This window comes from Staurois parvus, unplaced genomic scaffold, assembly GCF_062004578.1.
Source record: "Staurois parvus isolate SC_StPar_1 unplaced genomic scaffold, SC_StPar_1.0 ptg000636l, whole genome shotgun sequence".
Taxonomy (NCBI): domain Eukaryota; kingdom Metazoa; phylum Chordata; class Amphibia; order Anura; family Ranidae; genus Staurois; species Staurois parvus.
The window spans coordinates 4,307,939-4,322,159 of record NW_028318432.1 but is presented as its reverse complement, the minus strand read 5'-3'; positions in this window follow the sequence as shown (position 1 = coordinate 4,322,159).

Here is a 14,221-nt window from a genome sequence, read left to right as displayed (position 1 = left end):
GTGTGGACAACTACTTGTCAAAGGGACTAAATCAGGGGCCCATCTACTTGTCCTAAGAAAAAAAAAAATATACGAAGGGCTGATGTTTCTTATTAGGCAGAGGTGCGTTTCAGAATGTCAGGGGCTTTTAAAAACCAAAGGGGCTTTATTTATATAGTGACTTAAACTTTTCATGTTTTTAACATTTCGTTGTTTATCTCCTCTTCACCTCCCTGCCTGTCTCCAGCACTGCACCCGGGGACTAGCCGGGAGGGGAGAGACCTTGCAGTGTGACAAGCACTGATTGGATGCTCATCAGGATAGGGGAGTGTCAGGCTCTCTTAACGCTCAGCAGAAACGCATCTGCCGAGCGAGTAATAGGGCGCCAGACCCGATGAGAAAAAAAGAAAAACTTTATTCCTTCAGCTTACCCTCACACGTGGAAGCACTTGGGTGCTCAGTACTAGCGCCTGCGGAGCAGCCAAATCAAGATTCGGTGTCAGCTCCATTCACACCTGGGAGTGTTGGGATTGCAGCAGAATCACTGTGATTCTGCCTGTGATCGCAAAATGCACTACAATTGCAAAACGCAGATTCAGGTGTCATTTTCCATGGCACCTTAAGTGCAGTTTTGCCATGACTGTCGCGCACTTTACTGCGCAGCAAATTGCATCACGTGAAGCTTGTTGCCCAATAATGAGCAGGGGCTTCTTCTCGGCGACGTGATTTGCCACGCAACATTCGTGGCAAAACCGCACCTCATTTTAGGTGCCACTGAAAATAAGCAATCCCAAAATGCCTAGGTGTGAATGGAGCCCCCCCTGGTTCACACATAGGCGATTCTGGATGCGTTTTCAAATGTACAGATTTGCATGAGAGGCTAGATATTATGTGTTCCTATTGAGGTGGTTCACACAGGTGCGTTCCACACGCATTGCGTTTTGAGTGCTATTACCAAACGGGTCTTGTGCTAGTTTGCAGCAGTGCATACCAGACTCACAAAAGATAGAGTGGCATGCATAGATAAGTGTTCACATAGGATTGCTATTGACAGGCATTTTTGTATTGAAGTCAATGTTGGGCGTTTTTGCATTGAAGTCAATGGGAGGTGTTTTTGCACTGAAGTCAATGGGAGGCGTTTTTGCACTGAAATGAATGGGAGGTGTTTTTGCATTGAAGTCAATGGGAGGGCGTTTTTGCATTGAAATGAATGGGAGGTGTTTTTGCATTGGAGTCAATGGGTTGGAGTTGTGGAGAGAGAGAGATGGATGGCAAAATTGCACTTGAACTGCATTGATATTCACAAGGAAGCATTTGTGATTTTAGCACCCGTATGTGTGAAAGCAGGCTAAAGAGCAAGGCTTAAAAAAAAAACGACTTGCCCAGCACCTGAAACTGCATGTCCTGGGTAACGGGTGATATAATTTGCACATCCCTGAGCTATATTGACTATCCAGTGTAATATAACCTAAAGAGAATTCCCTGAACCCCTCATTATGGCACCCCCAAGTGTATTAATGTGCCAAAGGACCTATGTACTAGGTCATACTGGGAGAGGCCATTATTATGCCTATTTATAAAAATTTGCAGCAATGGAAACTAAGGGCTCATTTACACCAGCAGCCGAGTTATACCGCACAGTGATGGGAGCGCTTCTGATGCATTGTAATAATGCATTGCACCATTTTACTTTTCTTTTCTTTTTTTTGCATTGCATTGCAATACAGTATAATACATCACAACACACTGGGGGGATTTACTAAAACTGGTGCACTCTGAATCTGGTGCAGCTGTGCATGGTAGCCATGCGTTTGGACTGCATTAGGCATGGGTGCCCATCCCAGCCCTGCACATATGGTTTAAGTGGGCCCTAAAATTTGAAAGAATGCCTGTGGTAGGAATATGTATTACTGCATGTGCTGGAGTGAAAACTGGCCTCTGCAATTTTGAAAGCCTGCCTAACTACAGAAGTTGTGTGGGGTTTTTTTAGCTGATGGTATTCACTTCAAAAGCCTGCCATAGATGGTTTATTTTTCTTCATTCAGCCAGTTGGCTGAATGGAAAAAAAGAAAAAATATTTTTCCATCTACCTCCTTTGAGGAATTCCCCATCACCCCCACCAGGACATTGAGTTACTAATGGCAAATAGACTGTGCAGTTGCACTTTGCAAGGGCATTTGCTCCAGAGCTTAGTAAATTAGAGCAATCTCTGCTGACTTCCATCATACAATCAGCAACAGTTCTTTTTTTTTTTTCTCTCCTGGCATGGCATTGGGGAGCTTTACCTGATTTACTAAACTCTAGAGCAACTGCACATGCAAAGTGCATAGTCTATTTGCCTTTAGTAAATCTACCCCACTGCATTGTGACAGTGGGACTCTCTGATGTCAGAATACACTGATCAGCCAATTGGCTGCAGCCCCAGATCAACAAAGGTTTTCCAGCTTGTCTGTTTGGCATAAGTTGCTCTAACCATCAACTTCTGTCAAATGGGGGAGGGCCACAAACAGACTAAAATTTGGTCCATCCATGCTGAATCGGCCAGATCTTAATCTGCCTATGGCCAGCTTAACCCTCCTGTATGCAGTGAATTGGTGAGGTCATGGTTCTGTATGTATGTGAATAGATACTCACTCTGTCCTGTAAACTGTATGGGATTCTAAGGGGATTCCATTGGCCTTCTTTTTCTAGGTCTGTGTGATCCATAGGTGAAAGGAAGTTTTTTGGGGGCCTCCATTTTTTTTCACCAGCCAGCCTAAACAAGAGAGCAAAATCAGTTACTGTGTGAACACTGCAGGAGAATGCCAAACATTTTTTATTGTCAGTGTTGGATGGAGTAGAGAAGTGTAAGGACCCCTGTCTGGTATAGCTGTTTGCCCTGGTGACACCCTATCACATCCTGATGCATAGGGTGTCACCCAGACAGGAAGTAAGGAATCGTTTGTCTAGATCAGGGTTCTCGAAACTTTCTAAACAAAGGGCCACTTTACTGTCCTTCAGACTTTAAGGGGGGTGGACTGTGGCCACTGGGTGTATAAATTGTCCTGGCATCAGTGGGATTAAATAGTGCCCATGGGCGGACTGACCATTTGGAAACTCGGGTACTTCCCGAGGGCCTGGGGTCAGTATGGGGCCCCATGAGATGCCCCTGGTATCTTTTTCATAGGCTTTCTTGAGTTTGGCCAAGGACACAGGGGCCCCATGATCCCCTATTGCCCAGGGGCCCCATGAGTTGTCAGTCCGCCCCTGATAGTGCCTCATCGTTGGAGTCAGTGGCAGGAATAGTGCCCTGTTGGTGGCAGGACTAGTGCCCCATCATTAGGGGACAGTGACAGGAATAGTGCCCAATCATTAGGGGGCAGTGGCAGGAATAGTGCCCCTTTTGTTGGTGTCAGTGAGAGGAATAGTCCCCCATCGTTCACATCAGTGGTAGAAATAGTGCCCCATCAGTGGTGTCAGTGGCAGGAATAGTGCCCCATCGTTAGGAGCAGTGGCAGGAATAGTGCCTCCTTATTGGTGGCAGTAGCAGGAATAGTGCCCCATCGTTGGCATCAGTAGCAGGAGTAGTGCCCCATTGTTGGTGTCAGTAGTAGGAATGGTGCCCCATTGTTGGTGTCAAGGACAGGAATAGTGCCCCATTGTTGTTGTCACTGGCAGGAATAGTACCCCATCGTTGGTGTCAGTGTCAGGAATAGTACCCCATCGTTGCTGTCAGTGGCAGGAATAGTACCCCTTCGTTGGTGTCAGTGGCAGGAATAGTGCTCCATTGTTGATGTCAGTGCCAGCAATTATGCCCAGTTGTGGGGTTAGGAATAGTGTCTCATATCAGTGGGAGGAAGAGTACCCCAAGGGCCAGATAATGGCAAGGAAAGCGCTGCAGCTGGCCCACAGGCTGCAGTTTGGAGACCACCAGTCTAGATAGCAATAAATATCTGACAGAGGTTCAATTGTGACCAGGGACAAGAAATGGAAATGTCAGCTGAACAGAGATATACAGCAATAAAACCTGCCAGAGGTCTAGTCATTTTGCACTCTGTCCATTAGTACAAAACACTGTAGCTTCAGTTGGGATTTTACCAAAAAAGTTATACATTTCAGGAGTTGGGGGTGGTATTTTACTTCATTACTTTTTTAGTTAATCAGCCTTAATGTGTATTACAAACGTCCATTTTTTTTAATATATTTTTTTTAATTATTTACCCAAAATTTAGTCTCACTAGTAGGTGGATTGAACCTTTATAATTTTGGATGGAAATGAGAAGTGAGGAGAACTTCAACACTGAGTTGTCCCCAGTACAAGAGGAAGGGGAAATCTGCCAATGAGGACACCTGTTCAAGGGACAACTACTTAAGAGGGGTCCTAGAGTGTGGTGGCTTTTAAAGGGGTGCAGCTGCACAGCACTGGATTCACTGGTTGCGTGAGTAGCCCCACCCAGTGGACCAGGCAAGAAGGGGTTAAAATAAAAATTAACCAGGGGGGGGGGGGGTTGGATTGGGGTGGTGAAGTTCCTCTTTAAGTGATTTGGTGTATATGGCACAAGGAATCCTTTTATTGACTATATGGCCCATTCACACCTATACAACACACTTCTGTGCGACTTGGAAAAATGAGGCAAGTGCTTCTTTTGGTGTGTTTTTGGCTCACAGACTTTAATGGATCACATCAAAAATGCATGAAAATTCAGACATCCTATTCTTGCATTTCTGGGTTACAGCAACACATGTTAGATGCATTGTATCTCCATTCCTTTCGAAACACTGTTTCTATGTTGCATACATTGCAATGCTGTGTTACAAAAAAGGGCTACTTCCAATTTTCAGCATGTAAGGGCATGTTGGCAGTCAATTCATTTCACTAGCCTGCCTAACGCAACGCATGTCAACACATGTGCATTAACACAACAATATAAAGAGACCCCCGAGCAACTAAATTCCAGCTGATTTTTTTTCAAAAATACAAATAAAGTCCAGCACCTCATATATCAGTGTCCTTTGTTCTAGTACTCCTCCTTCTATAAAGAGAATGTAGAAACACCTTCATCTAACTCTAATATGACATTGTGGACTCCAATGTTCCAGGATTTATACACAGCAGGGACTGGGACTAGTATAGAGCAGTGAAGGGTTAACTGCCCCCCTCCCTTCCATCCTCTCTGGATCTGCCCACTTCCAGCAGCAATCTTAAAAGGAGAAGCCGACTGCTGAGTGCTGGATGAGCGAGTCATACAAGAACTGCCTTGTCTCCAGCATGAGGACCAGCCTGGAAATCCTCCATAATGACAGTGGCGTATAGGGACTACTGGGGCTCCACATCCCTCCTGCAGTCAATCCTGAGCGCTGTACACATTTGGATAAATATAATCAATGATTGTTCTATGGAGGAGTCCTCTGTAACAATAGTGTAGAGGAACCCCTTGTGCCCTTAATATGGAGAAATCCCTTGTACCTATAGTAAGGAGGAGTCCAGTGCTAGATGTGCATTTTGTAACAAATCGATTTTCAGATGAAAATTTGATTTTTGGAGATTTGGTTGTATCTGAATCTTAGAATGGACATAGTAACGAAACTGAAAAAAGTTTTAACAAAATTAAAAAATGCATTTTGTTTTTAATTTGTTTCTCTTATATGAAGTCACATGATGCGATAGTAGTTAGGGCCCATAGGGAAATTAATTAAATTTTCAAATTTGTTAGATAATTCGGATTCGAGTAAATTTGTGATTAAAATTGAATTTGTAATTGTCACAATCAGTCAGTTCAGTTCCACAGTATAATGCAATTTTGAAGTTTGAAAAAGTCAGGGCCGCTGAATTTTGCACTATTGTTTTCCATTGCATCTGTAAATATTGAATTCTTGTGAATAGTTTTGATATATGAATATCGAATCCACCCGAAGTATATAGCAATCTTCTGAAAAACTGCAAAATTGTTTGAATCCACCCAGACCAACGATATACGAAATGAATCAGTTTAACATAACGAATATGGCGAAACGAAATTCTTCAGTGAACGAATGCATCAGTAATGAAGCGAAAATTTCCAGCGTGCACGTCTTTCCAGTGTACCCATAGTATGGAAGAGCCTCCTGTACTTATAGTATGGAGAAGTCATCTATACCTATAGAATGGCAGAGTCCCCTGTACTTATAGTATGGAGGAGTCCCCTGTACCCATACTATGAAGGAATCTTCTGTACCCATAATATGGAGGTGTCCCCTGTACTCATACTATGGAGGAGTCCCATGTACCTATTGTCTGGAGGAGTATCCTGTACCCATAGTATGGAGGAGTCCTCTGTACCCATGGTATGGAGGAGCTCCCTGTATCTGCACTATGGAGGAGTCCCATGTACCTATTGTCTGGAGGAGTATCCTGTACCCATAGTATGGAGGAGTCCTCTGTACCCATGGTATGGAGGAGCTCCCTGTATCTACACTATGGAGGAGTCCCATGTACCTATTGTCTGGAGGAGTATCCTGTACCCATAGTATGGAGGAGTCCTCTGTACCCATGGTATGGAGGAGCTCCCTGTATCTACACTATGGAGGAGTCCCATGTACCTATACTACACATGAGTCTCCAGCGCTGCTGCTGCTGCTAAAATACAGGAAAGCCACGCAGGTCCTGTGACCATTGTTGGAAGATGACTCCATGCTCAGCACACAACTTTCTCACATGATGAATGGAGCTCACAGTCCAGTGCTTTGAATTAGTGCAATCTGAAGGGTTCTGTACCAAATAACATCAATTTAACGCAATGATCCTCGCTTCAAAGAGCTTGGCTCAACTGAAGTGTATGCATGAGGCCACAGATGTTGTGAATCCAACACAGAATGCCTTCTCATTGAGCCAAGGAACTAACGAGATAGAGAGATTTCCCCCTATATCTTCTTGGCTCATGAACACGGTGTAGGATACACTGCTTTCAGATCCGTACTGCATAAGGCTTAGGGCTTTTTCACACCACTGACTATGTTATACCATGGCCACTGGCGTGCACTTTGAATTGGCGCTGATTTGTCATAATCGGTGCATCACACTGTTAACTTTTCTCTATTTTTTTCCCCACCTTATTGAATATTTATCTTTTTACTCTTTACAGCAGGTTGTGATTCAGTGTGCTGCATCACAATACACAGCACTGAAAAAAAGTTGTGCATATACCATTTTTTTTGCAGTACACACCAATGCAATGCAGAGATGTGAACTGAACTGAAGTCAAATGGGGAGATTTACTAAAACTGGAGCACACAGAATCTGGTGAAGCTATGCATAGTAACCAATCGGCTTCTTCAGCTTGTTCAATTATACTTTGACAATAAAACCTGGAAGCTGATTGGTTACTCTGCACAGCTGGACCAGATTCTGGGTGCACCAGTTTTAGTAAATCTCCCCCTTAGTACTTAAGGCAATTTGGCTAGTCTGTGCATTGGACAGAGCTGCCCAGCTTATTGTGAATGGGCCATTGGATCTGAATGCAGCAGTATTATATGCTATGTGCTCATTGACACAGCTGCGTTTTGATCCGTAGCATTTAGCATGGTCCCTATTTTATGCAGTACACATGTAAATGTTTGTGGGAATGCACTGCTGTAGATGAGGCATATAGAGAGAGAGAGGGAGCACCCTCCATCATCCTGTTATAGCATCCTTGTCCTTTATACACAGCTCCACATTAAACTGACTTTCTTAAGTACAATAAATTGCTGGTCAGATGGGAAAACCAATTTAGCCGAACAGTTTGTTCTGTGGTAAAATGTACAAAGCCATGGTACTAGTCCTCGGTGATGTCATAGAAGGACATTTTAGAGTGCATTCAGTGAATGGTGCCCATTGTTGGGACTGTCCATGTTTACAGATCAGCAAAGTCACAGGAGCCCCAGCTGGTGTAGAGCTACAAATCCCAGCAGACACCAAAGGTTGTAGTTTTATCGAAAACTGGAATTGATCTGGACCTACAATCACATTTAAGTCATTTGTAACAAATTGTGAAAGACAAGTAACAAGCACTATGAAGGCAGCCTTGAGTTTAGGGACCATCACTTTTATTTCATGTTGCCTGGTATAAGTGTCCTCTCTCTCTAGCTGTCCAAGAATTAAATTAATGACCCACTTGGCATATTTATTAAACTAATTATAAATATATATATATGTATATATAGATATATATATATATATATTAGTATTATTGCATTACAGGTCAGTTAATGGAGATGGGCTATACTTGCATTGTCTGTTGCATTAGTAACAATTTTAAGCCATAAAATAAGTAATTGGCTGAATTCACTAAAACACTTTATTTTCAAAATGACTTATTTTCAGCTGTGTCCAATTAAATTTGAAAATTACAGTCACATGGCTAAAATAAAGTTCCTTATAGTCGTGTTGTAGCATAGTGAATGGGGCCTCATCAGTGTGTTTTCTATAAAGCACAGAGCCATAGGATGTAGATAATGTCAGTTCAGACTCCGCACTCTGATCGCATGGTGCTATGATTGCTTGCTAATTAATTTAATAGACAGCATGCATGGTTTCATATTTTTGCCACTGAGCGGAAAGGTAGGGAGCACTCTTATTTTTAACAAGTGAACAGCAGATGAAAGACCCCTAGCCAGCCGTAATACATGATACCCCTCTGGAAGGAAAAAAAAAACACACAGATTTTATAATCCCTGAATGGACTTTTAAGTAATGTGAGTGCATAATCCTGGAGAGATTTTAAAAAGTCACTTTACAATTTTATATTTTAAATTTACACTTTTATCAGCAACATTTTTATTGTCTCTCCAGGACATTTTATACATGTATATTTTTAACTACCCCCACTTTTAATATAGCTGGCTTGCAATCTGGTTGGTTTGCATCGTGTAATGCTATCCCTTTGCTGCAAAAATCAAGTCAGGCCTCAACAGCCCTAAATAATTCTCCAAATGCATGCATATTATACACCAAGGAATTTGTTTCATCATTTTTTTAAGGACGTTTTTTTTTCAGTCACAGACAGCTCACGTTATTTCTTTATATAGATAGGAGGCATTATTGATATTTAATTTTATTTATATATATATATATATATATATATATATATATATATATATATATTACACTGGATTTATATAGCGCCAATAGGTTTCACAGTGCTTTATGAAATAAATTCAGCAACAATACCATTCAATACAAGAGGGTTAGGAGGGATATATGTGTATATATATATATATATATAATTTTTATTTATTTTTTAATTGCAGAGACTGATTTTTTCAAATGATGGTAAAAGTGATTATTTAAATGACACTTACTACAGTAGAAAAATTGACCCATCTCTAAGAGGTGAAAATGTCATGTAGAAGTGAAAAAAAAAGTCAAGCGCGTTGTTGAAGGTAGGCTGTAGTATTTAGTGGCTTGAACTAATTTAACTGGAGATTCCACTGTGACATTTAGGAGCAGGAAATTTATTTTTTTTGGGTTAAAAAGTCATATATGTTCTGGAGTTAGATCCACTGCAGATGTTCCTCTGAACACATTTGCTCAGGCTGGAGGCCAGTGCACAGCTCTTTATACATCACAAGACAAACACAGCTAAATGGTAGCTGTTAGTTTTTTTTCCATTCTTAATGAGTATTGGAAATGTGTTTGTCTGTATTTGATTCTTAATTCTCCAGGCTCCTCCCAGGGAATATGTTGGGAATATCTCTGGCGATTTCCCTTGAAGAAAGAATAGCATTGAGGGAACCCCTTCCATAGAGAGGGCTTGCTCATGCTGAGCCTTTGGGGAAAAATCCTTGTATTGCCAAGACCCTAATGTGCTTGTTTTCCACTTGATGCACATGGAAAAAAATCATTAGGAAAACGGCATAGATTTTTTTTTTCATGGACAGGGCCTTCAATGGGTAATATGGTTACATATTTTATCCTTTATTACAATGTAACAAGGCAGTTCTGCACATTTAGTTAATGTGACCATTGTAAAAATAAATCTCAGCAATTTCAGCATCATATGGTCAGAGAGTCCCTAATACACATCTATTTATACAGTTAATGCACACATTCTAAATGTAAATACACATTTAATTGCCAGCAGGATGGGAAGGACATGTAACTGGATGTTACAAGATTATGTAGCTTGGTGTTCCTTTTTCTGAATTCACAAACAATTCTTCTACAAACATAACAACTCAAATGTGATTTTTTTTTTTCAATTGTGTTTTTTTTTCAGTTTCTAGCTCACAAACCCAATTTACAAACCAACTCCAGTGAATGCATTTAAGGTCTTTGTGTTTGTTTAAATAGGAGGGGGGTCAGCAGCATTTCCAGGAGCCTCCTGTCCCAACCTAACAAATGGATTTTTTTATATAGAATTTTGGCTTGCATCCAGCAGATTATTTCTACACATGTTCCACTACTATAGATAAGTGATATGACTACTATGGAATAAAAAAATGTTAATAGCCAGATGAATGAGTTTTTAAATGCACCACCTTCCCGCATCCTGCAGCAAAAAGCTGCAAAAATACATTGCACATTCATTCCTATATTTACCTATGGAAAATGTATCTCAAATATGTTTTCTCTCTGGAGTCATATATATTTAAAGGCATCGATGTCTGGAAAGAATGAGAATATAAAGCTGGAGAGACAATGCTGATCCTATTATTGTATTTACAGTACCACCATGGACATAGTTAAGCTGATTTGCTAAAAGAGTGAAGATTCAATTAAATTATTCAATCATGTGAAAAGCAAATTCTTGTTTATTTATTGCATTTTTTTGTGTGAACATTTGCAATTCATTCAGTAAATCAGCCTCGTGTTTTCTCTCTCTCTCTCTCCTTTTCTTTTAATTTATTATCTCTTTCTCTTTTATTCTCTCCCTCTCTTTTAATTTCACTTTTTTTTCTTTCTTTCTCTTCTTTTTTGCTTTTTATTCTCTCTCTTATATTCTTTTGCTCTCTTTTTTTTAAATTTCTTTCTTTCTCCTTTTTATATATTTTTTTCTCTCTCTTTCTTTTAATCTACCCCCCCCCCCCTTATTTATTTCTTCTCTCTCCCTCCCTTATACTATTTCTTTTTTATTCTGTTTTTATTTTCTTTCTTTCTTTCTTTTCTCATTTTAATATCCTTTCTCTTTCTTTTTTATACTCTTTTTATTCTCTTTATCTCTCTCTTATATTCTCTCTCTTTCTTTTTATTCTCTCTATTTTTTATTCCCTTTCTCTTTTCTTTTTCTCTTTTTTTTATTCTCTTCCTCTTTCTCTGTTTTAATCTTATTCTCATTCTCTCTCTCTTTCCTTTTCTCTATATTATTCTCATTCTCTCCCTCTCATGTACATAAATATATTTTTCTTTGTCTTAGAGTACACAGTCTATAGATTTACATAAACAGCAGTTTACTAGCAACAAAAATCAAAGGCATCCTGGTTTAACTAGTTACAATTTGGAAATGCAGATCTGACAGGCCATTGCAAATTTATCTTCAGTATCCAGCAATACCGACCAGTTGCAACAAGTCAAAACATCCCAGCCAAGTGAAAAGCTCTCCTTCTCGCCAGACCATTTCAATGATGTGAATATTGCTGCAGCGAGGGAAACACAGGCTGCCACTCTTCTGACACCAGGGGACAAATCATAATACAAATATATAGAAAAAATTTGCATATTTGAACTGCAGATAAACGGTCATAAAAGTAGTTTACTAATACCTCTTCCCCAAAAAGAGATATATAACAGGTAACTAGAAATGCAGCTAAATCTATGCAATCAGCAGACAGAATAAAACCCTTCTGCTTCCAAACCAAATTAGGTCAGCTGAAATGTATAACCAATATAAGATATAAAACAATACTGTTATGAGATAAAGGTCATTCCCTTTATACCACACACCTCCTGAAATATGTTCATCGTATCGTGTTTCTGCAACCTGGTTTTTACATTAACCCTTAGTAACACATAAGTGGCCAATGCAAATTCCTGAATCTATTGTCAGGGGCTGTGTGAGCACCATGGAGGGCCCGAGCACTCATCCAGCTGGGGCCAGCCACTGGCTCCCACTAGAAGAAAGAAGCTTTCTATTGACAACGGTTATTGTGAAATGAGGGAAAAAAGGAAGCAAGGCTTCAAAACACACACCACCATTCTTCTGCTTCCTAGAAGAAACCATCCAGTACTGCAACATCTACGAGTCATAGAAGAATAGAGGAAAAGCAGCAGATAGAAGTCTAGATCTAGCCAGAGGAAATGTCTGCTATTCATAGAAAACACTGCATGAGTTCATCACCAGCTACAATTCAATGCCTACCTGGACCCTGGGATTATCCTTTCTCCTCTGTGTGCATTGTTTCATACATGCATTTATAATACTGTGGTTTCATCTAGGGCATGTATGTTTCATCAACATTTGAGATTTAGTTTAGGTAACAGTGGCTTTTGGGTGGTTAATATTGCAGGCTTGTTTCTTATATAGTGCGTGTAATAATTAAAATATTCTCTCCTAGACCTAGAGGAAAACATGAACACACAAAAACAGAAGGAAAATGATCTAATGTGTGGCATTGCTGTAAAATGTTACTGTGTTGCTGTAAAACTGTTACTGAAATATCATAACCTATGGATGCCTAGTGTTGCAGACTTAGTAGTTCTTGTAGAATATGTGTGAATATATATATATATATATATATATATATATAAAATGGTTGCACCACATCATTACTGTTAATCGGCAAGTATAATAACTGACACTTGCGCTCAAGTACTCATCGATACAGATTACCAATACCTTTGCAGTGTGATTTGAGCCCATACAAAATGAATGGCTGAAATTGCACCACACCTGCAAAACCACATGTGATTCAGACAATAATCACACCACTACTTGAGTTGAAGTAGAGTGATTTCAGTTCAAATCGTTTATTTCGTATGGACTCAAATTACACCACAAAGGTATCGGAGCAACTCGTACTCCAGCAAATGCTTAGTATCGGCACTGATAGTGGTATATATATATATATAAAATCACTCACACTTTCTACAACAGAGAGCCATACTCTTCTTCCTCTCTTTTTCCCTTCCTCTTTCCCCCCCCCCCTCTTATTCCCACCCCCTCTTTCTGCCTCTCCCCTTCTCCTTCCCCCCTTTTTCACCCCCCTTCTTTATTCCCACCCCTATCTCTCCCCCATCTTCCCCCCCCTTTATAACACCCCTCTTACCCTCGCCTCCTCTTTATCCATCTCCTTCTCCCCCCCTCTTCTCGCCCCCCCCCCTCCTCACTATCGCTCTCCCTCTCACTCCCCCTCTCTCTTTCTTACCCCCTCTCTTTATCTCTCACCCTATTTCTCTCACTCCCCCCCCCTTTCTCTCTCCCTGTCCCTCTCTTTCTGTCCACCTTCCATTTTTTTTCTCCCCCTCTCTCTTTTATCTCATATATTAAGCTTCCAAGGGTCAACATTTCTATATTTTATATGTATGTGTTAGTATTTCATTTCCCACCCAACACAATCACCCAAAAAGAAAAAAAGATATTTGGCTATGTAACCTAATGAATGTACTTTTTCTGTAAACTGGTAAATTATTGCTGAAATACTGATGCCATGCTATACCCTTACCTGTGTGCTTGTATTCACTTACATAACAGTGATGCTGCTTATGATATAATGTATAAGGCCACAGCAAAATGCCTCAATAATAATTTATTCAATTATTTCAAGCAGTGGATAAAAAAAAAAAAATTCTCATTGCCAAAGAAAAGATCTCTATACAGTGACATCCTTCAGATATTCTACCAGATATGTCCAGAGTCCAGACATCAGTTTTTTCCATAGTTCACACAACAGGCTGGCAGGTCCTGTAATATGAGAGCTTCCCCGGAATACACTGAGCAGCAGAAGTACAGGACAGTGAGTTTTATGGGGTGATAATTAAAGTGTGCCTATTCATAATATGTAAACACATTGGATGATGTCTTTCAATTAAAATGTATATTACTGCAGGATGTGCTTAAAGTTGAACTGCACTGCATCTGAGTACTACATACCAAAATGCTATATCATTTATTTTTAAAATTCAAAACAAACTTCTCCATCCATCCATGTCTCCGTGCTGAGAAATCATTTTGAAAAACACCTCCTGGCATTTCTGGCAGTGGCCATCTTGAGTAAGGGCAGATGATTCATGTAGCAGTTACTTCCTGGAATCCATCTGTCCTTAGCTCAGGCATTGACTGAGCTGTGAACCTTCCCTCCCCTCCTGAAG